The sequence below is a fragment of the Pseudophryne corroboree genome, chromosome 4 (genome assembly GCF_028390025.1).
Source record: "Pseudophryne corroboree isolate aPseCor3 chromosome 4, aPseCor3.hap2, whole genome shotgun sequence".
Classification (NCBI taxonomy): domain Eukaryota; kingdom Metazoa; phylum Chordata; class Amphibia; order Anura; family Myobatrachidae; genus Pseudophryne; species Pseudophryne corroboree.
In genome coordinates this window covers 312,649,874-312,676,995 of record NC_086447.1, presented here as the reverse complement: position 1 = coordinate 312,676,995, position 27,122 = coordinate 312,649,874, and the positions used below count along the sequence as shown (strand labels likewise).

Below are 27,122 nucleotides of genomic sequence, written 5' to 3'. Positions count from 1 at the left end.
TCGGTAAGTAAATTCTTATTTTCTCTATCGTCCTAAGTGGATGCTGGGGTTCCTGAAAGGACCATGGGGATTATACCAAAGCTCCCAAACGGGCGGGAGAGTGCGGATGACTCTGCAGCACCGAATGAGAGAACTCCAGGTCCTCCTTTGCCAGGGTATCAAATTTGTAAAATTTTACAAACGTGTTCTCCCCCGACCACGTAGCTGCTCGGCAGAGTTGTAATGCCGAGACCCCTCGGGCAGCCGCCCAAGATGAGCCCACCTTCCTTGTGGAGTGGGCTTTTACAGTTTTAGGCTGTGGCAGGCCTGCCACAGAATGTGCAAGTTGAATTGTGTTACAAATCCAACGAGCAATCGACTGCTTAGAAGCAGGTGCGCCCAACTTGTTGGGTGCATACAATATAAACAGCGAGTCAGATTTTCTGACTCCAGCCGTCCTTGCAATGTATATTTTTAAGGCTCTGACAACGTCCAACAACTTGGAGTCCTCCAAGTCGCTAGTGGCCGCAGGCACCACAATAGGTTGGTTCAGATGAAATGCTGATACCACTTTAGGGAGAAAATGCGGACGAGTCCGCAGTTCTGCCCTATCCGAATGGAAGATTAGATAAGGACTTTTATAAGATAAAGCCGCCAATTCAGATACTCTCCTGGCAGAGGCCAGGGCTAGTAACATAGTCACTTTCAATGTGAGATATTTCAAATCCACCTTTTTCAATGGTTCAAACCAATGGGATTTGAGGAAATCTAAAACTACATTTAGATCCCACGGTGCCACCGGAGGCACCACAGGAGGCTGTATATGCAGTACTCCCTTGACAAAAGTCTGGACCTCAGGGACAGAGGCCAATTCTTTTTGGAAGAATATTGACAGGGCCGAAATTTGAACCTTAATGGATCCCAATTTGAGACCCATAGATAATCCTGATTGCAGGAAATGTAGGAAACGACCCAGTTGGAATTCCTCCGTCGGAACCCTCCGATCCTCGCACCACGCTACATATTTTCGCCAAATGCGGTGATAATGTTTCACGGTGACTTCCTTCCGTGCCTTAATCAAGGTAGGAATGACTTCTTCTGGAATGCCTTTCCCTTTTAGGATCTGGCGTTCAACCGCCATGCCGTCAAACGCAGCCGCGGTAAGTCTTGAAAAAGACAGGGACCCTGCTGTAGCAGGTCCCTTCTCAGAGGTAGAGGCCACGGTTCGTCCGTGAGCATCTCTTGAAGTTCCGGATACCAAGTCCTTCTCGGCCAATCCGGAACCACTAGTATTGTTCTTACTCTTCTTTGCCGTATGATCTTCAATACCTTTGGTATGAGCGGCAGAGGAGGAAACACATACACTGACTGGTACACCCAAGGAGTTACCAGTGCGTCCACAGCTATTGCCTGTGGATCTCTTGACCTGGCGCAATATTTGTCCAGTTTCTTGTTGAGGCGAGACGCCATCATGTCTACAATTGGTCTTTCCCAACGGTCTATTAACATGTTGAAGACTTCTGGATGTAGACCCCACTCTCCCGGATGAAGATCGTGTCTGCTGAGGAAGTCTGCTTCCCAGTTGTCCACGCCCGGGATGAACACTGCTGACAGTGCTATCACGTGATTCTCCGCCCAGCGAAGAATCTTGGCAGCTTCTGCCATTGCACTCCTGCTTCTTGTGCCGCCCTGCCTGTTTACATGGGCGACCGCCGTGATGTTGTCCGACTGAATCAACACCGGCTTTCCTTGCAGGAGAAGTTCCGCCTGGCTTAGAGCATTGTAGATTGCTCTTAGTTCCAGAATGTTTATGTGAAGAGACTTTTCCAGACTCGTCCATACTCCCTGGAAGTTTCTTCCTTGTGTGACTGCTCCCCAGCCTCTCAGGCTGGCGTCCGTGGTCACCAGGATCCAATCCTGAATGCCGAATCTGCGGCCTTCTAATAGGTGAGCCTTCTGCAACCACCACAGAAGTGACACCCTTGTCTTTGGTGACAGGGTTATTCGCAGGTGCATCTGCAGATGCGACCCTGACCATTTGTCCAACAGATCCCTTTGGAATATTCTTGCATGGAATCTGCCGAATGGAATTGCTTCGTAAGAAGCCACCATTTTTCCCAGGACTCTTGTGCATTGATGTACTGACACTTTTCCTGGTTTTAGGAGGTTCCTGACCAGATCGGATAACTCCTTGGCTTTTTCCTCTGGAAGGAAAACCTTTTTCTGAACCGTGTCCAGAATCATTCCTAGGAACAGCAGACGAGTTGTCGGGATTAAATGGGATTTTGGAATATTCAGAATCCACCCGTGTTGTCTTAGCACCTCTTGAGATAGTGCTAAAGCTGTCTCCAGCTGTTCTCTGGACCTTGCCCTTATTAGGAGATCGTCCAAGTATGGGATAACTAATACGCCTTTTCTTCGAAGAAGAATCATCATCTCGGCCATTACCTTGGTAAAGACCCGAGGCGCCGTGGACAATCCGAACGGCAGCGTCTGAAACTGATAGTGACAGTTTTGAACAATGAACCTGAGGTACCCCTGGTGTGCGGGGTAAATCGGAACGTGTAGATACGCATCCTTGATGTCCAAGGATACCATAAAGTCCCCTTCTTCCAGGTTCGCTATCACTGCTCTGAGTGACTCCATCTTGAACTTGAACTTTTTTATGTAGAGGTTCAAGGACTTCAGATTTAGAATAGGCCTTACCGAGCCATCCGGCTTCGGTACCACAAATAGAGTGGAATAATACCCCTTTCCTTGTTGTAATAGGGGTACTTTGACTATCACCTGCTGAGCGTACAGCTTGTGAATGGCTTCCAACACCCTCTCCCTTTCGGAAGAGACGGTTGGTAAGGCAGACTTCAGGAAACGATGAGGAGGATCCGTCTCTAATTCCAACCTGTACCCCTGAGATATTATCTGCAGGATCCAGGGGTCTACCTGCGAGTGAGCCCACTGCGCGCTGTAATTTTTGAGACGGCCCCCCACTGTCCCCGAGTCCGCTTGAGAGGCCCCAGCGTCATGCTGAGGTTTTTGCAGGAGCCGGGGAGGGCTTCTGTTCCTGGGAAGGAGCTGCCTGTTGGTGTCTCTTCCCTCTTCCTCTGCCTCGTGGCAGGTACGACAAGCCCTTTGCTCTCTTATTTTTGTAGGAGCGAAAAGGCTGCGGTTGAAAGGTCGGTGCCTTTCTCTGTTGGGGAGTGACTTGAGGTAAAAAAGTGGATTTCCCGGCAGTAGCCGTGGCCACCAAGTCTGATAGACCAACTCCAAATAACTCCTCCCCTTTATACGGCAAAACCTCCATGTGACGTTTTGAATCCGCATCGCCTGTCCACTGTCGTGTCCATAAGGCTCTTCTGGCTGAAATGGACATAGCACTCACCCGAGATGCCAGTGTGCAAATATCCCTCTGTGCATCACGCATATAGATAAATGCATCCTTTATTTGTTCTAACGACAGTAAAACATTGTCCCTATCTAGGGTATCAATATTTTCAATCAGGGATTCTGACCAAACTACTCCAGCACTGCACATCCAGGCAGTTGCTATAGCTGGTCGTAGTATAACACCTGCATGTGTGTATATATTCTTTTGAATAACTTCCATCTTTCTATCTGATGGATCCTTAAGTGCGGCCGTCTCAGGAGAGGGTAACGCCACTTGTTTGGATAAGCGTGTGAGCGCCTTGTCCACCTTAGGGGGTGTTTCCCAGCGCGCCCTAACCTCTGGCGGGAAAGGGTATAATGCCAATAACTTTTTTGAAATTATCAACTTTTTATCAGGAGCAACCCACGCTTCATCACACACGTCATTTAATTCTTCTGATTCAGGAAAAACTGTTTGTAGTTTTTTCACACCATACATAATACCCTGTTTTACGGTATCTGTAGTATCAGCTAAATGTAACGTCTCCTTCATTGCCAAAATCATATAACGTGTGGCCCTACTGGAAAATACGTTTGAATTTCTACCGTCGTCACTGGAATCAGTGCCCGTGTCTGGGTCTGTGTCGACCGACTGAGGCAAAGGGCGTTTTACAGCCCCTGACGGTGTTTGAGGCGCCTGGACAGGCATTAATTGATTGTCCGGCCGCCTCATGTCCTCAACTGACTGTTTAAGGGAAGATAAACCATCACGTAATTCCACAAATAAAGGCATCCATTCTGGTGTCGACCCCCTGGGGGGTGACATCTGCATATTTGGCAATTGCTCCGCCTCCACACCAATATCGTCCTCATACATGTCGACACCACGTACCGACACACACCGCAAACTCACAGGGAATGCTCTAATGAAGACAGGACCCACTAGCCCTTTTGGGGAGACAGAGGGAGAGTCTGCCAGCACACACCACAAAGCGCTATATATACAAGGGATATCCTTATATTAAGTGCTCCCTTATAGCTGCTTTAATATATATATATATAGCCATTAATGTGCCCCCCCTCTCTGTTTTACCCTGTTTCTGTAGTGCAGTGCAGGGGAGAGACCTGGGAGCCGTTCTGACCAGCGGAGCTGTGACAGAAAATGGCGCCGTGTGCTGAGGAGATAGGCCCCGCCCCTTTTTCGGCGGGTTCTTCTCCCGCTATTTTTCCAGTCAGGCAGGAGTTAAATATCTCCATATAGCCCCTATGGGCTATATGTGAGGTATTTTTAGCCTTGTATAAGGTTTATATTTGCCTCTCAGAGCGCCCCCCCCCAGCGCTCTGCACCCTCAGTGACTGCCCAGTGAAGTGTGCTGAGAGGAAAATGGCGCACAGCTGCAGTGCTGTGCGCTACCTTATGAAGACTGAGGAGTCTTCAGCCGCCGGTTTCCGGACCTCTTCACGCTTCAGCATCTGCAAGGGGGTCGGCGGCGCGGCTCCGGGACCGGACTCCACGGCTGGGCCTGTGTTCGATCCCTCTGGAGCTAATGGTGTCCAGTAGCCAAGCAGCAAATCCACTCTGCATGCAGGTGAGTTTACTACTTTCCCCCTAAGTCCCACGTTGCAGTGATCCTGTTGCCAGCAGGACTCACTGTAAAGAAAAAAACCTAAACTAAACTTTCTCTAAGCAGCTCTTTAGGAGAGCCACCTAGATTGCACCCTTCTCGTTCGGGCACAAAATCTAACTGGAGTCTGGAGGAGGGTCATAGGGGGAGGAGCCAGTGCACACCACCTGACCTAGTAAAGCTTTACTTTTTTGTGCCCTGTCTCCTGCGGAGCCGCTATTCCCCATGGTCCTTTCAGGAACCCCAGCATCCACTTAGGACGATAGAGAAATATAAATATCGCCAATTTATGCCCCCCTTCTCTTTGTTACCCTGTTTCTGTAGTGCAGTGCAGGGGAGAGACCTGGGAGCCTTCCTCACCAGCGGAGCTGAGCAGGAAAATGGCGCTGAGTGCTGAGGAGAATAAGCTCCGCCCCTTTTTCGGCGGGCTTTTCCCCGGTTTTTAAGAAACTGGCCTGGGTTAAAATACATACATATAGCCTTAATGGCTATATGTGATGTATTTATTTTGCCACTAAAGGTAATTATATTGCTGCCCAGGGCGCCCCCAGCAGCGCCCTGCACCCTCCGTGACTGAGTCAGTGAGCCGTGTGACAACAATGGCGCACAGCTGCCGTGCTGTGCGCTACCTTCAAGAAGACTGAGGAGTCTTCTGCCGCCTGCTTTCCGGACCTCCGTTCTGCCGTCTCTTCAGCGTCTGTAAGGGGGATCGGCGGCGCGGCTCCGGGACGAACCCCAGGCTGACCTGTGTTCCGACTCCCTCTGGAGCTAAGTGTCCAGTAGCCTAAGACTCCAATCCATCCTGCACGCAGGTGAGTTGGAAATCTCTCCCCTAAGTCCCTCGATGCAGTGATCCTGTTGCCAGCAGGAATCACTGAGATTGAAACCTAAAAAAAAAACTTTTCTAAACAGCTCTTTAGGAGAGCCACCTAGATTGCACCCTCTCGGACGGGCACAAAAACCTAACTGAGGCTTGGAGGAGGGTCATAGGGGGAGGAGCCAGTACGCACCATGTGACCTAAAAGCTTTTTTAGATGTGCCCCGTCTCCTGCGGAGCCCGCTATTCCCCATGGTCCTGACGGAGTCCCAGCATCCACTAGGACGTTAGAGAAACCCCCTTTCTTGTTCAAAACTAGCAATCACAGACAAAGGATTCTAAGGCCAGAATAGGCCTGGCCGAGCCAACTGGCTTCGGCACGTGAAAAGAAAACAAAGGCCTGAGAACTGTCCCGATTCAAATGATATGTGAAAACAGGGATCAACACCCTTTGCGGTCAGAAGCATATGGAGCGCCGCCTGCAGTATGACTCTCTTGTCATTGTAAACCGGCCGACCCATGCCGAGGGACCCCTGAGATGGTTGTACTCCAAAATCTAGTCTGTAACCACTCAAGCCTTTCAGTCCTCCCAGTAGGACCACCGACATGCGCCTACCCTGGGACCCTCCAGGTGGTAGGAAGGTCTGACCTGTAGTGGGTGTGTAGGATGACCTAAAATCCGACCGGACCGAGGATGATGAACCTCTGCTTCAGCCTGTTACCATGAGATCCCTTGGAGACGGAGATACCGCCCGTGTGGAGTCGAAAGCCTGAAAGGGCACGGAAAGATCTAAAGGAAAGGCCGGTAAAGGTCCGTCTTGGAGCTGGGGCAGCAGTAGGAGAAAGAAAAGTGGACTTACCTCCCATGGTTCAAGAAATCATGCAGAAAATTCTTTCCCCTGAACCATCTGCCCCGTAGGATTTCATGTTCACCTGTCACTGTCGCAGCCCCAGAGGTCGTCGGGTCAAGACAGCCCAAGCGAAAATGCAGGTTCCGAGTCTGCAGACGTAGAGACCTCAAAAGAACACACAGCAGAATCGCGATTCTGATCTGTCCCAAAGTATCAGTTGATCCTGATGCGAATTATCTTGTAACCTAGAGGACACTTGTTCCACAACCTACCTGCTCTGGACAAGGTAGAAACCCCGCTGCCGTATATGTGTCTTCGATGGATCCCTGAGCAAGGTTGCCTCAGGAAAAAGGCAGCTTGTTGGACCGGCGATACATCGAGGGGTATACCCTGGAGAGGTTCTGATACCATTTCCTGCCGTCTGCGGGGAAAGGATAGGAAAACAAACATTGTTTCATACCTGAAATTGTGTATTCGGGTGTCTGCAGGCCGCCTACCGGAGCCTGCCCAGCTCATCCGAAACTGGACCAGTCGCTGTCATTTCGTCATCGGCGTCAAACCCTGATGGACCTGACGTGTCCGCCTCCTTTACCTGCAATATCAGACGAACTGCTGTATAATGCACCTGGATATTCTGAGACACTGGTTCAGACTCCACCTGCATAATCTGAGCTATTCAAACAGGAGTGTCCTGCAGGTGCGTGGAGGGCTAAGCAGATGGCTCCACCGCATACTTCACACCTAAGAGGGAATTCTTTGACTATCCCAGGTGAGACAAACGAAAGGAGAAAAGGTGGGTTAAATAAACACAGCCCTATGTAAGGTCTGCACTATAATGTGTAGTGACCGACACGATTCAAATAAACTTTCTGGAGCAGCGGAGACCTGAACCAGTAGCGCTGCGCTGTGGGACAGGAGTCTTAGCCAGTAGGCTATAGGAGCTCCCCTTAAAGTCGTTTTTTTTTTTGGGTTTCAAACCCTGGTCCCCCTCTTCAGATACCCGCTACTAGCGTACTGAGCCACAGCGCTATTTGTCCGATGCCACACACATTCCCCAAATTACAAATAGCATTAGTAACTAGTGACACCAAGGAATAATAAAGGGAAGGCAACACCCCGCCCTGTATGTAGTGTACCGCTAATTTAGGTGCACCAGATGTTTCTCGGAGGTTCCGCTGGCTTTTCAAAATGGTGGCCAGCCTGCGAGAAAAGATGGGGGGAAATGTTATGTGGCAAGGTGGGGTATTTTGTTATTATAAAACATTGCGGAAGGGGTTTGTTTTAACCCCTATATATGGTGTTGTGTGTGTGTGTGTGTGTGTGTGTGTGTGTGTGTGTGTGTGTGTGTGTGTGTGTGTGTGTGTGTGTGTGTGTGTGTGTGTATATATATATATATATATATATATATATATATATATATATGTATACCAATGGATTGGCACTCACCCTTTGTGGTAATAGGCGCCCCGGTGCCTTCTGGGATATGTAGTATACAAATCGTCTCCTAGCATGCAGCGGCACTCAGGGAATGTTACATGAAATTTTTTGGCAAAAGGTGTTTATTCCATAGTGAGAAAAATGGTCCAACGTTTCGGGGTGCAACCACCCCTTTGTCAAGGTGAACACAACAAAAGTGAAAACAAAATGCAAAGTGATTACCTTTATACGTGAGGGAAGTGAGGAGGTCCCGCCAGCGGGAGGTGCAGCAGCGTTTCCGGGGACAGGAATGTAATTCCTTCCCTGCTTGTGCGCGTGAAAACGTAGTGCGTCAGCTCCGGTCACGTGGTCCGGCATCGCGTCCCATGGCGTCCTGGTTCCCATAGTAACAGTCCGTGTGACTGTCATGCACTGGCAGCCTGCACGGAGAACAAGAGTACTCACAGGGTGTCATGGCGCGGTGGGCACGGTCCGTGCTGAATGAATGAACATGTGCTATTGAAAGATTAATGTGTCATCAACGAAAAAAACTACATAAAAATACACAATACATACATTTACATGTTACAGCAGCTATGAAATATAATACTATGGCACATTAACTGTAATCACATGGTGGAGCAGCCCTGTCAAGGCAGCCATATCGCTCCATATTTTAGCAACGTATAATGATGTATTCAAAATTGCACTAATCGCGTTCTGTAATACAGCTTGTGTTACACACCTGAGGCCAGTGTGCACCCCATCCGATGTCTGCCCCCTGCGGACAGAACACGGAGGGGCGCGCTCCGGGCACAGATATGAACAGGAGCTTTTTAAACTACAATCATTCCTATACCCTGAAGTGATAGTTCTATGCCAAAAAATTTCATGTAACATTCCCTGAGTGCCGCTGCATGCTAGGAGACGATTTGTATGTGTATATATATATATATATATATATATATATATATATATATATATATATATATATATATATATATATATATATATATATATATATATATATATATATATACACATACACACAGTGAACCCAACAGGGTAGATAAATACCTATTTGTAGGGTAAAGAAATACTGCACACTAGATTTTAATCATTAATGAGCTGAGCCACAGCTCCTGTAATAGAGCAGGCTCCCTGATCTACAGCCTGTATGAAATGCCGGGCAGAGGACTCCCCCTGCAGGGAGGAATGGCTTCCAAAGTGAGATAACAAATATTTCAGCATCTCCCTGCACAGAAAAACTAAAACCCCACTGAGACAGGATTTGTTGCTTAGAGACAATGAGCGCTGCGAGCCGCCGCCGGGGAGCCCGCTGAGTAAAGCAAGAATAAGCTTCACCCCCACCTCATACCTTTTACATGTAAAGAATCCTCATCGCACAGCCAGGAGAGGAAAAGGAAGCTTTCAGCGGCCCGGGGAGCGGGGAACTGTGAAGCGGCATCTAGGCATGCTGCAGCGGCCCGGGGAGCGGAGAGCGCTGAGCCCGCAGTCCAAAGTGGGAGTTAGCTCCACCCCCCCCCCCGCTTCTGCACCAAGTTCAAATCCGCTGTACACTAAGCGGGAAGCGCCCTGTGTCCCCCGGCCGCCTGTATGCTGCGGCTGGGGAGCGGAGAGCGCTGAGCCCGCCGTACGGAGCGGGAGATAGCTCCGCCCCCCCCCCCCCCCCCGCTCCGGTGCCAATTTCAAATTAAACCCGCTGTCACTGTAAAAATAAGCGGGAAGCGCCCTGTATCACCCGGCTGCCTGTATGCTGCAGCCGGGGAGTGGAGAGCGCTGAGCCCGCTTACAGAACGGGCTGAAGCTCCGCCCCCCACATAATGGCGCCAATTTCAAATTAGTAAGTGCGCCTGATATACTCCAGCCTGTCTATGACTGGGGTGTATAAGGGAGCCGTCCAACCACCACATATGTTTAAATCATTAAAAGTGTAAACTCATACATCCGTGTGGAGGGGGGGGGGGGGGGGGGGGAAGATTGTACTCACCGCTGTCCAGATGTAGCCGATCTGCGCCGCACTCAGCGGTGTTTACTCTGCTCGACAGAGCGGCCCCGACACGCGCCGCACACAGCGGTGTCCGGCCACTTTTGAGACTTACCGCTGCCATGTTGCCGGAATCTTCTGCTGGTGGAGCGGCCCCGACACGCGCCGCACGCAGCAGTGTCCGGCCAACTCAGGAGAGCTCAGTGTCTCCCTCAGCCGGGGCCCATCCCGAGCCGCGCGCAGCTGCGATGGGACCCCGCCGGCAGCTCCCGCTGTGCAGACTGGCAGTGGCAGAGCTGCCAGTCTGTGTGTGTAAGTAAGAAAAATAAAAAGAAAAAAGAAAAAATTCTTCAGCTAAAACCCAAGTGAACCAGCTCCCTCGGTCACTAACGAAGACTGGCTTGGAGGGGAGATAGTAGGGGAGGAGCTAGCCACAGTGTTAGAATTTTAAAGTGCCAGCTCCCAATTACTGCCTACTATTTCCCCATTGTAACTACGCTCCAGTGGCCCCTAGTGGATGAAGGAGAAAATAAGATTTTACTTACCGATAAATCTATTTCTCGTAGTCCGTAGTGGATGCTGGGACTCCGTCAGGACCATGGGGATTAGCGGCTCCGCAGGAGACAGGGCACAAAAATAAAAGCTTTAGGACTAGGTGGTGTGCACTGGCTCCTCCCCCTATGACCCTCCTCCAAGCCTCAGTTAGGATACTGTGCCCGGACGAGCGTACACAATAAGGAAGGATTTTGAATCCTGGGTAAGACTCATACCAGCCACACCAATCACACCGTACAACTTGTGATCTGAACCCAGTTAACAGTATGACAAACGTAGGAGCCTCTGAACAGACGGCTCACAACAATAACAACCCGATATTTTTGTAACAATAACTATGTACAAGTATTGCAGACAATCCGCACTTGGGATGGGCGCCCAGCATCCACTACGGACTACGAGAAAATAAGAATTTACTTACCGATAATTCTATTTCTCGGAGTCCGTAGTGGATGCTGGGGTTCCTGAAAGGACCATGGGGAATAGCGGCTCCGCAGGAGACAGGGCACAAAAAAGTAAAGCTTTTACCAGATCAGGTGGTGTGCACTGGCTCCTCCCCCTATGACCCTCCTCCAGACTCCAGTTAGGTACTGTGCCCGGACGAGCGTACACAATAAGGGAGGCAATTTGAATCCCGGGTAAGACTCATACCAGCCACACCAATCACACCGTACAACTTGTGATCTAAACCCAGTTAACAGTATGATAACAGAAAGAGCCTCTTAAAGATGGCTCCTTAACAATATAACCCGAATTTGTTAACAATAACTATGTACAGTATTGCAGATAATCCGCACTTGGGATGGGCGCCCAGCATCCACTACGGACTCCGAGAAATAGAATTATCGGTAAGTAAATTCTTATTTTCTCTATCGTCCTAAGTGGATGCTGGGGTTCCTGAAAGGACCATGGGGATTATACCAAAGCTCCCAAACGGGCGGGAGAGTGCGGATGACTCTGCAGCACCGAATGAGAGAATTCCAAGTCCTCTTTTGCCAGGGTATCAAATTTGTAGAATTTTACAAACGTGTTTTCCCCCGACCACGTAGCTGCTCGGCAGAATTGTAATGCCGAGACCCCTCGGGCAGCCGCCCAAGATGAGCCCACCTTCCTTGTGGAAATGGGCCTTAACAGATTTAGGCTGTGGCAGGCCTGCCACAGAATGAGCAAGTTGAATTGTGTTACAAATCCAACGAGCAATCGTCTGCTTAGAAGCAGGGGCACCCAACTTGTTGGGTGCATATAGTATCAACAGCGAGTCAGATTTTCTGACTTCAGCCGTCCTTGAAATGTATATTTTTAAGGCTCTGACAACGTCCAACAACTTGGAGTCCTCCAAGTCGCCAGTGGCCGCAGGCACCACAATAGGTTGGTTCAGGTGAAACGCTGATACCACCTTAGGGAGAAAATGCGGACGAGTCCTCAGTTCTGCCCTATCCGAATGGAAGATTAGATAAGGGCTTTTATAAGATAAAGCCGCCAATTCAGATACTCTCCTGGCGGAAGCCAGGGCCAGTAACATAGTCACTTTCCATGTGAGATATTTAAAATCCACCTTTTTCAATGGTTCAAACCAATGGGATTTGAGGAAATCTAAAACTACATTTAGATCCCACGGTGCCACCGGAGGCACCACAGGAGGCTGTTTATGCAGTACTCCTTTAACAAAAGTCTGTACCTCAGGAACTGAGGCCAATTCTTTTTGGAAGAATATTGACAGGGCCGAAATTTGAACCTTAATAGATCTCAATTTGAGACCCATAGACAATCCTGATTGTAGGAAATGTAGGAAACGACCCAGTTGAAATTCCTCCGTCGGAACACTCCGATCCTCGCACCACGCGACATATTTTCGCCAAATGCGGTGATAATGTTTCGCGGTGACTTCCTTCCTTGCCTTAATCAAGGTAGGAATGACTTCTTCTGGAATGCCTTTCCCTTTTAGGATCTGGCGTTCAACCGCCATGCCGTCAAACGCAGCCGCGGTAAGTCTTGAAAGAGACAGGGACCCTGTTGTAGCAGGTCCCTTCTCAGGAGTAGAGGGCACGGGTCGTCCGTGACCAACTCTTGAAGTTCCGGGTACCAAGTCCTTCTTGGCCAATCCGGAGCCACTAGTATTGTTCTTACTCCTCCTCACCGTATAATCTTCAATACCTTTGGTATGAGAGGCAGAGGAGGAAACACATATACTGATTTGTACACCCAAGGTGTTACCAGTGCGTCCACAGCTATTGCCTGTGGATCTCTTGACCTGGCGCAATACTTGTCCAGTTTCTTGTTGAGGCGAGACGCCATCATGTCTACCATTGGTCTTTCCCAACAGTTTATTAGCATGTGGAAGACTTCTGGATGAAGACCCCCCTCTCCCGGGTGAATATCGTGTCTGCTGAGGAAGTCTGCTTCCCAGTTGTCCACGCCCGGGAAGAACACTGCTGACAGTGCTATTACGTGATTCTCCGCCCAGCGAAGAATCTTGGCAGCTTCTGCCATTGCACTCCTGCTTCTTGTGCCGCCCTGTCTGTTTACATGGCGACCGCCGTGATGTTGTCCGACTGAATCAACACCGGTTTTCCTTGCAGGAGTGGTTCCGCCTGGCTTAGAGCATTTTAGATTGCTCTTAGTACCAGAATGTTTATGTGAAGAGACTTTTCCAGGTTCGTCCATACCCCCTGGAAGTTTCTTCCTTGTGTGACTGCTCCCCAACCTCTCAGGCTGGCGTCCGTGGTCACCAGGATCAAATCCTGTATGCCGAATCTGCGGCCCTCCAATAGATGAGCCTTTTGCAACCACCACAGAAGATATACCCTTGTCCTTGGCGACAGGGTTATTCGCAGGTGCATCTGAGGATGCGACCCTGACCATTTGTCCAACAGATCCCTTTGGAAAATTCTTGCATGGAATCTGCCGAATGGAATTGCTTCGTAAAAAGCCACCATTTTTCCCAGGACTCTTGTGCATTGATGTACAGACACCTTTCCTGGTTTTAGGAGGTTCCTGACAGGTCGGATAACTCCTTGGCTTTTTCCTCGGGAAGAAAAAACCTTTTTCTGAACCGTGTCCAGAATCATCCCTAGGAACAGCAGACGTATCGTCGGAAAACAGCTGCGATTCTTGGAATATTTAGAATCCAGTCGTGCCGTCGAAGAACTACTTTAGATAGTGCTCTTCCGACCTCCAACTGTTCTCTGGAACTTGCCCTTTTTAGGTCGTGCAAGTAAGGGATAATTTAGATGCCTTTTTTCTTTGAAGAAACATCTTTTCGGCCATTACCTTGGTAAAAAGGCCCGGGGTGCCGTGGATAATTCAAACGGCATCGTCTGAAACTGATATTGACAGTTCTGTACCACGAACCAGAGGTACCCTTGATGAGAAGGACAAAATTTGGACATGGAGGTAATCCTTGATGTCCAGGGACACCATATAGTCCCCTTTTTTCCGGTTCGCTATCACTGCTCTGAGTGACTTTATCTCGATTTGAACCTTTTATGTAAGTGTTCAAAACATTTTAGATTTAGACTATGTGTCACCAAGCCGTCTGGCTTCAGTACCACAATATAGTGTGGAAAAATAATACCCTTTTCCTTGTCGTAGGAGGGGTACTTTGATTATCACCTGCTGGATATACAGCTTGTGAATTGTTTCCAATGCTGCCTCCCTGTCGGAGGGAGCCGTTGGTAAAGCAGACTTCAGGAACCTGCGAGGAGAAGATGTCTCGACTCTCCAATCTTTACCCCTGGGATAATACTCGTACGATCTAGGGGTCAACTTGCGAGTGATCCCACTGCGCCCTGAGACTCTTGAGACTACCCCCCCACCTTGAGTCCGCTTGCACGGCCCCAGCGTCATGCTGAGGACTTGGCAGACGCGGTGGAGGGCTTCTTTTCCTGGGAAAGGGCTGCCTGCTGCAGTCTACTTCCCTTACCTCTATGTCTGGGCAGATATGACTGGCCTTTTGCCTGCATGCCCTCATGGGAAAGGAAAGATTGAGGCTGAAAAGACGGTGTCTTTTTTAGCTGAGATGTAACTTGGGGTAAAAAAGGTTGGATTTCCCAGCTGTTGCTGTGGTCCCCAGGTCCGATGGACCGACCCCCAAATAACTCCTTCCCTTTATACAGCAATACTTCCATCTGCCGTATGGGATCTGTATCACCTGACCACTGTCGTGTCCCTGACATCTTCTGGGAGATATGGACAACGCACTTATCTTGATGCCAGAGAGCAAATATCCCTCTGTGCATCTCACATACATATATATAGAATGCATCCTATTAAATGCTCTACATGAATAAAATATTTTCAGTCAGGGAATCCGACCAAGCCAACCCAGCACTGCATCTCCAGGCTGATGGCGATCGCTGGTCGCAGTATAACCACCGTATGTGTGTATATACTTTTTAGGATATTTTTCCAGCTTCCTATCAGCTGGCTCCTTGAGGGCGGCCGTATCTGGAGACGGTAACGCCACTTGATAAGCGTGTGAGCGCCTTATCACCCTAAGGGGTGTTTCCCAACGTACCCTAATTTCTGGCGGGAAAGGGTATAACGCCAATATTTGCTATCGGGGTAACCCTACGCATCATCACACACTTCATTTTATTTTATCTGATTCAGGAAAAACTACAGGTAGTTTTTTCACTCCCACATAATACCCTTTCTTGTGGTACTTGTAGTATCAGAAACACGTAACACCTCCTTCATTGCCCTTAACGTGTGGCCCTAATGAGAAATACGTTTGTTTATTCACCGTCGACACTGTATTCAGTGTCCGTGTCTGTGTCTGTGTCGACCGACTGAGGTAAATGGGCGTTTTTAAAACCCCTGACGGTGTTTCTGAGACGCCTGGACCGGTCCTAATAGATTGTCGGCCGTCTCATGTCGTCAACCGACCTTGCAGCGTGTTGACATTCTCACGTAATTCTCTAAATAAGCCATCCATTCCGGTGTCGACTCCCTAGAGAGTGACATCACCATTACAGGCAATTTCTCCGCCTCCTCACCAACATCGTCCTCATACATGTCGACACACACGTACCGACACACAGCACACACACCGGGAATGCTCTGACAGAGGACAGGACCCACTAGCCCTTTGGGGAGACAGAGGGAGAGTCTGCCAGCACACACCAAAAACGCTATAATTATATAGGGACAACCTTATATAAGTGTTTCTCCCTTATAGCATCTTTTATATATATACAATATCGCCAAAATCAGTGCCCCCCCTCTCTGTTTTAACCCTGTTTCTGTAGTGCAGTGCAGGGGAGAGCCTGGGAGCCTTCTCTCCAGCTTTTCTGTGAGAGAAAATGGCGCTGTGTGCTGAGGAGATAGGCCCCGCCCCTTTTCCGGCGGGCTCGTCTCCCGCTATTTTTGAAGTTAGGCAGGGGTTAAATATCTCCATATAGCCTCTGTGGGCTATATGTGAGGTATTTTTCGCCTCTAATAAGGTTTTTATTTGCCTCTCAGAGCGCCCCCCCCAGCGCTCTGCACCCTCAGTGACTGTTGTGTGAAGTGTGCTGAGAGGAAAATGGCGCACAGCTGCAGTGCTGTGCGCTACCTTTATGAAGACTCAGGAGTCTTCAGCCGCCGATTTTGGACCTCTTCTCTCTTCAGCGTCTGCAAGGGGGCCGGCGGCGCGGCTCCGGTGACCATCCAGGCTGTACCTGTGATCGTCCCTCTGGAGCTAGTGTCCAGTAGCCAAGCAGCAAATCCACTCTGCACGCAGGTGAGTTCACTACTTCTCCCCTAAGTCCCTCGTTGCAGTGATCCTGTTGCCAGCAGGACTCACTGTAAAGTAAAAAACCTAAGCTAAACTTTCTCTAAGCAGCTCTTTAGGAGAGCCACCTAGATTGCACCCTTCTCGTTCGGGCACAAAATCTAACTGGAGTCTGGAGGAGGGTCATAGGGGGAGGAGCCAGTGCACACCACCTGATCTGGTAAAAGCTTTACTTTTTTGTGCCCTGTCTCCTGCGGAGCCGCTATTCCCCATGGTCCTTTCAGGAACCCCAGCATCCACTTAGGACGATAGAGAAATAGATTTATCGGTAAGTAAAATCTTATTTTCTCTGACGTCCTAGTGGATGCTGGGACTCCGTCAGGACCATGGGGATTATACCAAAGCTCCCAAACGGGCGGGAGAGTGCGGATGACTCTGCAGCACCGAATGAGAGAACTCCAGGTCCTCTTTAGCCAGGGTATCAAATTTGTAGAATTTTACAAACGTGTTCTCCCCCGACCACGTAGCTGCTCGGCAGAGTTGTAATGCCGAGACCCCTCGGGCAGCCGCCCAAGATGAGCCCACCTTCCTTGTGGAATGGGCCTTGATAGATTTAGGCTGTGGCAGGCCTGCCACAGAATGTGCAAGTTGAATTGTGCTACAAATCCAACGAGCAATCGTCTGCTTAGAAGCAGGAGCACCCAGCTTGTTGGGTGCATACAGTATTAACAGCGAGTCAGATTTTCTGACTCCAGCCGTCCTTGAAATATATATTTTCAATGCCCTGACAACGTCCAGCAACTTGGAATCCTCCAAATCGCTAGTAGCCGCAGGCACCACAATAGGCTGGTTCAGGTGAAACGCTGAAACCACCTTAGGCAGAAACTGAGGACGCGTCCGCAGTTCTGCCCTGTCCGAATGGAAAATCAGATATGGGCTTTTATACGATAAAGCCGCCAATTCTGACACTCTCCTGGCTGAAGCCAGGGCCAGTAGCATGGTTACTTTCCATGTAAGATATTTCAAATCCACCGATTTGAGTGGCTCAAACCAATGGGATTTGAGAAAATCCAAAACTACATTAAGATCCCACGGAGCCACTGGGGGCACAACCGGGGGCTGTATATGTAGTACTCCTTTTACAAAAGTCTGGACTTCAGGAACTGAAGCCAATTCTTTCTGGAAGAAAAATCGACAGGGCCGAAATTTGAACCTTAATGGACCCTAATTTGAGGCCCATAGACAATCCTGTTTGCAGGAAATGTAGGAATCGACCCAGTTGAAATTCCTCCGTCGGGGCCTTCCTGGCCTCACACCACGCAACATATTTTCTCCAAATGCGGTGATAATGTTGTGCGGTCACCTCCTTCCTGGCTTTTACCAGGGTAGGGATGACCTCTTCCGGAATGCCTTTTTTCCTTAGAATTCGGCGTTCAACCGCCATGCCGTCAAACGCAGCCGCGGTAAGTCTTGGAATAGACACGGTCCCTGCTGAAGCAGGTCCCGTCTTAGAGGTAGAGGCCACGGATCCTCCGTGAGCATCTCCTAAAGTTCCGGGTACCAAGTTCTTCTTGGCCAATCCGGAGCCACGAGTATCGTTCTTACTCCCTTTTGCCGTATAATTCTCAGTACTTTTGGTATGAGAGGCAGAGGAGGAAACACATACACTGACTGGAACACCCACGGTGTTACCAGAGCGTCCACAGCTATTGCCTGAGGGTCTCTTGACCTGGCGCAATACCTGTCCAGTTTTTTGTTGAGGCGGGACGCCATCATATCCACCTTTGGTTTTTCCCAACGGTTCACAATCATGTGGAAGACTTCTGGATGAAGTCCCCACTCTCCCGGGTGTAGATCGTGTCTGCTGAGGAAGTCCGCTTCCCAGTTGTCCACTCCCGGAATGAACACTGCTGACAGTGCTATCACATGATCTTCCGCCCAGCGAAGAATCCTTGCAGCTTCTGCCATTGCCCTCCTGCTTCTTGTGCCGCCCTGTCTGTTTACGTGGGCGACTGCCGTGATGTTGTCCGACTGGATCAACACCGGCTGACCCTGAAGCAGGGGTTTTGCCAGGCTTAGAGCATTGTAAATCGCTCTTAGCTCCAGTATATTTATGTGAAGAGACATCTCCAGGCTTGACCACACTCCCTGGAAGTTTCTTCCCTGTGTGACCGCTCCCCAGCCTCTCAGACTGGCATCCGTGGTCACCAGGACCCAGTCCTGTATGCCGAATCTGCGGCCCTCTAACAGATGAGCACTCTGCAACCACCACAGAAGAGACACCCTTGTCCGTGGAGACAAAGTTATCCGCTGATGCATCTGCAGATGCGATCCGGACCATTTGTCCAGCAGATCCCACTGAAAAGTTTGTGCGTGGAATCTGCCGAATGGAATCGCTTCGTAAGAAGCCACCATTTTTCCCAGGACTCTTGTGCATTGATGCACAGACACTTTTCCTGGTTTTAGGAGGTTCCTGAGAAGTTCGGATAACTCCCTGGCTCTCTCCTCCGGAAGAAACACCTTTTTCTGAACCGTGTCCAGAATCATTCCCAGGAACAGCAGACGTGTCGTCGGGGTCAATTGAGATTTTGGAAAATTCAGAATCCACCCGTGCTGTTGCAGCACTACTTGGGTTAGTGCTACTACGTCCCCCAGCTGTTCTCTGGACCTTGCCCTTATCAGGAGATCGTCCAAGTAAGGGATAATTAATACGCCTTTTCTTCGCAGAAGAAACATCATTTCGGCCATTACCTTGGTAAAGACCCGAGGTGCCGTGGACAATCCAAACGGCAGCGTCTGAAACTGATAATGACAGTTTTGCACCACGAACCTGAGGTACCCTTGATGTGTAGGGCAAATTGGGACATGCAGGTAAGCATCCTTGATGTCCAGGGACACCATAAAGTCCCCTTCTTCCAGATTCGCTATCACTGCTCTGAGTGACTCCATCTTGAACTTGAATTTTTGTATGTACAGGTTCAAAGATTTCAGATTTAGAATAGGTCTTACCGAGCCGTCCGGCTTCGGTACCACAAATAGTGTGGAATAATACCCCTTTCCCTGTTGTAGGAGGGGTACCTTGACTATCACCTGCTGAGAATACAGCTTGTGAATGGCTTCCAATACCGTCGCCCTGTCTGAGGGAGACGTTGGCAGAGCAGACTTTAGGAACCGGCGAGGGGGAGACTTCTCGAATTCCAACCTGTAACCCTGAGATACTACCTGCAGGATCCAGGGGTCCACCTGTGAGTGAGCCCACTGTGCGCTGAAATTCTTGAGTCGACCCCCCACCGCCCCTGAGTCCGCTTGTAAAGCCCCAACGTCATGCTGAGGGCTTTGCAGAAGCCGGGGAGGGCTTCTGCTCCTGGGAGGGAGCTGCTTGGTGCACTCTCTTACCCTTTCCTTTGCCTCGGGGCAGATATGACTGTCCTTTTGCCCGCTTGTTCTTATAGGAACAAAAGGACTGCGGCTGAAAAGACGGTGTCTTTTTCTGTTGGGAGGGGACCTGAGGTAAAAAGGTGGATTTCCCGGCTGTTGCCGTGGCCACCAAATCCGATAGACCGACCCCAAATAATTCCTCCCCTTTATACGGCAATGCTTCCATATGCCGTTTGGAATCCGCATCACCTGACCACTGTCGCGTCCATAAACTTCTTCTGGCAGATATGGACATCGCACTTACTCTCGATGCCAGAGTGCAAATATCCCTCTGAGCATCTCGCATATAAAGAAAAGCATCCTTTAATTGCTCTATAGTCAATAAAATACTGTCCCTATCCAGGGTATCAATATTTTCAGTCAGGGAATCCGACCAAACCACCCCAGCACTGCACATCCATGCAGAGGCGATGGCTGGTCGCAGTATAACACCAGTATGAGTGTATATACTTTTCAGGGTAGTTTCCAGCCGCCTATCAGCTGGATCCTTGAGGGCGGCCGTTTCAGGAGACGGTAACGCCACTTGTTTTGATAAGCGTGTGAGTGCCTTATCCACCCTAGGGGGTGTTTCCCAGCGCGCCCTAACCTCTGGCGGGAAAGGATATAATGCCAATAACTTCTTTGAAATTAGCAGTTTTCTATCGGGGTTAACCCACGCTTCATCACACACTTCATTCAATTCCTCTGATTCAGGAAAAACTACAGGTAGTTTTTTCAGACCCCACATAATACCCCTTTTTGTGGTACTTGCAGTATCAGAGATATGCAAAGCCTCCTTCATTGCCGTGATCATATAACGTGTGGCCCTACTGGAAAATACGTTTGTTTCTTCACCGTCGACACTAGATTCGGTGTCCGTGTCTGGGTCTGTGTCGACCGACTGAGGTAAAGGGCGTTTTACAGCCCCTGACGGTGTCTGAGACGCCTGGACAGGTACTAACTGGTTTGCCGGCCGTCTCATGTCGTCAACTGATTTTTGTAACGTGCTGACATTATCACGTAATTCCATAAACAAAGCCATCCATTCCGGTGTCGACTCCCTAGGGGGTGACATCACCATTACCGGCAATTGCTCCGCCTCCACACCAACATCGTCCTCATACATGTCGACACACGTACCGACACACAGCAGACACACAGGGAATGCTCTTATCGAAGACAGGACCCCACTAGCCCTTTGGGGAGACAGAGGGAGAGTTTGCCAGCACACACCCAAGCGCTATAAATATATAGGAACAACCCTACAGAAGTGTTGTTTCCTTTATAGCAGCTTAATATATCAATATCGCCAAAAAAGTGCCCCCCCTCTCTGTTTTTTTACCCTGTTTCTGTAGTGCAGTGCAGGGGAGAGTCCTGTGAGCCTTCCTCGCAGCGGAGCTGTGCAGGAAAATGGCGCTGTGTGCTGAGGAGATAGGCCCCGCCCCCTATTTCGGCGGGCTCTTCTCCCGGTGTTTGTGAGACCTGGCAGGGGTTAAATACATCCATATAGCCCCAGGGGCTATATGTGATGTATTTTTAGCCAGAACAAGGTATTATCATTGCTGCCCAGGGCGCCCCCCCCCCCAGCGCCCTGCACCCTCAGTGACCGCTGGTGTGAAGTGTGCTGACAACAATGGCGCACAGCTGCAGTGCTGTGCGCTACCTCATGAAGACTGAAAAGTCTTCTGCCGCCGGTTTCTGGACCTCTTCACTTTTCGGCATCTGCAAGGGGGTCGGCGGCGTGGCTCCGGGACCGGACTCCATGGCTGGGCCTGTGTTCGATCCCTCTGGAGCTAATGGTGTCCAGTAGCCTAAGAAGCCAATCCATCCTGCACGCAGGTGAGTTCACTTCTTCTCCCCTAAGTCCCTCGTTGCAGTGAGCCTGTTGCCAGCAGGACTCACTGAAAATAAAAAACCTAATAACTTTTTCTAAGCAGCTCTTTAGGAGAGCCACCTAGATTGCACCCTGCTCGGACGGGCACAAAAACCTAACTGAGGCTTGGAGGAGGGTCATAGGGGGAGGAGCCAGTGCACACCACCTAGTCCTAAAGCTTTTATTTTTGTGCCCTGTCTCCTGCGGAGCCGCTAATCCCCATGGTCCTGACGGAGTCCCAGCATCCACTAGGACGTCAGAGAAATTAACATTATCATTTAAAACCTTCCACATATGCATCCAATCAGGTGTCGGCGCCGTCGGCGGAGACACCACATTCATTTGCTACCACTCTGCTTCCACATAGCCTTCCTCGTCAAACATGTCGACACAAGCGTACCGACACCACACACACAGGGAATGCCCTTTTTGAAGACAATTCCCCCACAAGGCCCTTTGGAGAGACAGAGAGAGAGAGTATGCCAGCACACACCCCAGCGCTATAAACCCAGGAATAACACAGTGACTTAATGTTAACCCAGTAGCTGCTGTTATATTGATTTTTGCACCTAATTATGTGCCCCCCTCTCTTTTCACCCTCTTCTACCGTGTATCTGCAGGGGAGAGCCTGGGGAGCTTCCTCTCAGCGGAGCTGGGGAGAAAAAATGGCTCTGGTGAGTGCTGAGGAAGAAGCCTCGCCCCGTCAACGGCGGGCTTCTGTCCCGCTTAAATATGTATTTTCTTGGCGGGGGCTCATACATATATACAGTGCCCAACTGTATATATGCTCACTTTTGCCAAAAAGAGGTCCAAATGCTGCCCAGGGCGCCCCCCCCCCGCGCCCTTACAGTGACAGGCGTATGTGAGGTGTGTGGGAGCAATGGTGCACAGCTGCCGCCGATTTCGAAGTCTTCTTGCTTCTCATACTCACCCGGCTTCTGTCTTCCGGCTCTGCGAGGGGGACAGCGGCGCGGCTCTGGGATCGGACGACGAGGGTGAGATCCTGTGTACGATCCCTCTGGAGCTAATGGTGTCTAGTAGCCTAAGAAGCAGGACCTAGCTTCAGAGAGTAGGGCTGCTTCTCTCCCCTCTGTCCCACGATGCAGGGAGTCTGTTGCCAGCAGAGCTCCCTGAAAATAAAAAACCTAACAAAATACTTTCTCACAGCAAGCTCAGGAGAGCTCACTGAAAAGCACCCAGCTCGTCCGGGCAAAGATTCAAACTGAGGTCTGGAGGAGGGACATAGAGGGAGGAGTCAGCACACCAGAATCTAAATTCTTTCTTAAAGTGCCCATGTCTCCTGCAGAGCCCGTATATTCCCCCATGGTCCTTACGGAGTCCCCAGCATCCACCAGGACGTTAGAGAAATTCAGGTGTTATTTTTTTCGTGGAAGAGTACCAACAAATGTGTCCACTTCTGTGTGTATATACCATCTAATATTTATCAGACTAATATCAATAGTTGGGATTGTGATGTGAGCCAAGGCCAGTTACACACACGTGGGGCAGGACGTAATAGTGCCTAAGTACAAAGCTAAACCACACCTTGAACATGATTGTCCCTTTCAAAAAAAACCTCAGAGTACGGCCGCCATCCCGCACGGCCACCTAACTGGAGCGCTATTACATCCGGCCCATGATGTTATATTGTTATTGGGTCTTTATTTTCTTCCAACTGAGATGTATTTACAATGCAAAGAATGTGTTCTACGAGCTAGTTTAGTAGATATGTCCTGTTTGGAAATGTAGGTACCAAGAACCATCTAGCCCACGCTCACATCACGTCCTTGTACAGTCCAGTGTTTCCATTATTAAAATGTTATTGTGATTACGTGTAACCCATTTTGCTGTGTCTCCCCCCCCCCCCCAATTACAAGGTCATTTTATTCTAATTGGGACAAATTTTCCCTTAAAATCAGTTAGCATTACCCTTCCAGCTTTGTGTTTGTGCTTAGCTTTGTTAACATTAATGTTATGTATGTTATACAGAATTTTAAATGAGGATGTCAAGATGGATTTTTGAGGCCTGAGGATAATGGAAGAATGCAATGTTACCTCTGGGAAATCTACCTCACACTCGGTCCTCAGGAACCCCACAGAGTTCATGTTTTCCAGGTCACCCGGCAGGAGCACAGGTATAGTCATTACTCATACCCTCCAACACTGCTGTGCCGAAAACCAGTACAAATTCAGAAAGGGGGCATGGCCACGGGTGAAGGGGGCATAGGATTGGGAAATGTCAGAACCCAGTACAAAGCCCTTTTTGGCGGGTACAGACAATAAAAAAACGGTACTGTACCATACTTGCCTACCTGACCCTCTCCATGAGGGAGAAAATGCTCTGTTCCTGGACTTTCCTGGTAATGTATGATTGCCATTACCTGTGGTGAGCTAGTTAATTGATAAGAAAGGTGTTTCACCACAGGTGATGGCAATCATACATTACCAGGAAAGTCCAGGAACAGAGCATTTTCTCCCTCATGGAGAGGGTCAGGTAGGCAAGTATGTACTGTACTGGCCAAAAAGGTACAGTGGGAGGGTATTACTACTCACTGATACATTTTAAAAGAGCCACAGGTGGAGCTCATTATTTCACTTGTGAGAGAAGACCTGGAAAACATGCTCCGTTTGGGGTCCAGAGGACAGAGTTTTGAAATCTGTGATCTACACCAGTGGATCTTAACCTCAGTCCTAAAAGACACAGGTGGAGCAAATTATTTCCCTTGCAATCCTGTGAGGAGACCTGGAAAACATGAACTGTTGGGGGTACTTGAGGACCACGATTGAGAACCACTGATCTACACTAACAATGCCTCCAAGGTAGCACAGAGCATGTCCTATACATCCAGTATATGAGCCTATTACTGCAATGTAGAACCTGAACCAACATATAACATAGCTTTATCACTAGAGACCGATGAGGATCAGAGTAACCTGACCCAGAACAGTGCTTGCCCACATATCTAGACACCTCGCATAAGAGTCAGCGCTGCCAGGCTGTGGGTGCAGGGGGTATGATGGCACGTCCCCCATTAGGTATATACTATACCTTGTTACCAAAGGGAAATTAATGGGAGGCGCTAAGCTGTGCCCCAATACTTACACTTTCCAGACGGGTTACCGGCTCCTGGAAGGATAGGGGAATATGGCGGTCACCGCAAGCGCCGGCCTACGCTGCTTCCCTGTGACAGGGCGGAAAGCAGTCACACAACATGGAGATCACCCCCCACCCCCTTCCCGAGGCCCGGGAGAAGCGAGCAGAGAAAGACAGAGAGAAAGGCACCGGCTGCGGGCAGAGCAACGATAAAAACGATGACGACACCTAGTGGTCGCCCACCATACCGCATTTACAGTGTACTGGACACTGAAAGAATGGCAGTGTGTGGCATAGAATGGAGGCAGCAGGCAGAGCAGAGCAGGGATTTCATGGAATCTTTCTGATTTATGTTATACTCAGAGCACTGTGGTGTAACGTGCATCTTCTTGTTTACAGGTGCATAAACACCTATGAGGTCATATATTTAACAACAGAAAAGTCACTCACATTTCTGTTCCAAAAATCTGCAGTCACACCTTTATTTAAAAAAAAAGTTAATAATTGATAAAAACAATAAAAAAAATGAGACTAATGTACTGGACCTGGTCTTCCCCTAAACAGACTTTTACTTGTACATAGGTGGTCATTCCGAGTTTTTCGCTATATTGCGATTAGTCGCTTACTGCGCATGCGCAAGGTTCGCAGAGCGCATGCGGTTAGTTATTTTACACAAAAGTTTGGTATTTTACTCACGGCATAACGAGGATTTTTCATTGTTCTGGTGATCGTAGTGTGATTGACAGGAAGTGGATGTTTCTGGGCGGATACTGGCCGTTTTCTGGGCGTGTGTGAAAAAACGCTGGCGTTTATGGGAAAAACGCGGGAGTGTCTGAAGAAACGGGGGAGTGTCTGGGCGAGCGCTGGGTGTGTTTGTGACGTCAAACCAGGAACTAAATTGACTGAACTTGATCGCAATGGCAGAGTAAGTCTGGAGCTACTCAGAAACTGCTAAGAAATTTCTATTCGCAATTCTGCAAATCTTTCGTTCGCAATTCTGCTAAGCTAAGATACACTCCCAGAGGGCGGCGGCTTAGCGTGTGCAATGCTGCTAAAAGCAGCTAGCGAGCGAACAACTCGGAATGAGGGCCATAGATCTGTGCAAAGCTTACTTCTGCTACTGCTGTCAGTCTCTACATCGGGTGTCTGAATTTTACCAAATGCGATATAAAATACTTTTATTTATAAGGCTGTCAACAACGGGTGGTAGTCATGTGACCGCCGGTCGGCTGACCGACAGTCACATGACCTCCTCCGTGAGCCCGACGGCTCACTATCCCGATGGTCGGCATGCCGACCAACAGGGACTATTTCCACTCGTGGGTGTCCACGACACCCATAGAGTGGGAATAGAACCCGTGGCGACCGCAGGTCGCCACCGAGCCCGCAAGGGGCTTGCTGCACTCGCCCCTCCCCGCCGGGATCCCGGCGTCGGTATGCTGCCGGGATCCCGGCGTCGGTAAGGTGACCGGCGGTCAGGAGACCGCCGGTCACCCGTACTACACCCGTCAACAACACTACAGCAACATAAATGTCTTCTCTTTTCTCAAAATATCTCATAACTCAATCACTCTACTATGGCAAGATCTTCATCCACACTCATCCACACTCATTATATGCTCCTATACATGGATTACAGGATTTTGGGGGTAATTCAGATCTGATTGCATACCTCCCAACTGTCCCGATTTCAGCAGGACAGTCCCGCTATTCGGACCCTGTCCCGCTGTCCCACCCGCGGGCAGCAGTGTCCCGTTGGCAGGGGGGCAGTTGGGAGAGCCTTTGATCACCCGCTGCTCTGCTCTGCAGAGCAGCCGGTGATCACTGAAAACATGTGTGCGCACGAGCACGGCATGCATTCAGTGCTAGGAGGGGAGCGGGGGCTGCCCAGCTGCTCGGGGAGCGCTGGGCACGCCCCCAAAAGGCAGGAAAATGCCCCATTTAGCGATGCCACGCCCATCATGGGTGAGGCCACGCCCCTTTTCGGATCGGCGAGAGTCCCGACTTCATCAAGCCAAAAGTTGGGAGGTATGTGATCGCAGCAGCAAATTTGTTAGCTAATGTGTAAAACCACGGGCCTAATTCAGAGTTGATTGCAGGAGCAAATTTGTTAGCAGTTGGGCAAAACCATGGGGGTGATTCCGACCTGGTCGCATGCAGGCGGATTTTTGCACTGCTGTGATCATGTAATCGTTGCCTACAGGGTAGGAGGTAAACGCTGTGCAGGGGAGCGATCGCTTGTGCAGAGAACTGCACAAACAAAAGTTTGTGCAGTCTCTGCACAGCCCAGGACTTACCCGCTGCGACGATCCTTGCTGGAGCTGACGTCAGGATCCCTCCGTGGAAACAGCCGGGCATGCCTGCGTTTGGTTGGACAGTCCCAGGAAACGGTCAGCCTCTTCCTGTCAATC

General features: G+C 49.6%; 1 protein-coding gene across 1 annotated transcript in view; it reads right to left on the bottom strand.

Annotated features, from left to right (window-relative positions):
- The window catches only part of ZNF639 (zinc finger protein 639), a 70,380-nt gene extending 45,487 nt beyond the window's left edge, over nucleotides 1-24,893 (bottom strand). The window contains exon 1 of the mRNA XM_063916303.1: nucleotides 24,721-24,893. The gene's annotated coding sequence lies outside the window, so the exon portion shown is untranslated. The remainder of the gene's footprint in view (nucleotides 1-24,720) is intronic.
- Between the last annotated feature and the right edge of the window lie 2,229 nt (nucleotides 24,894-27,122).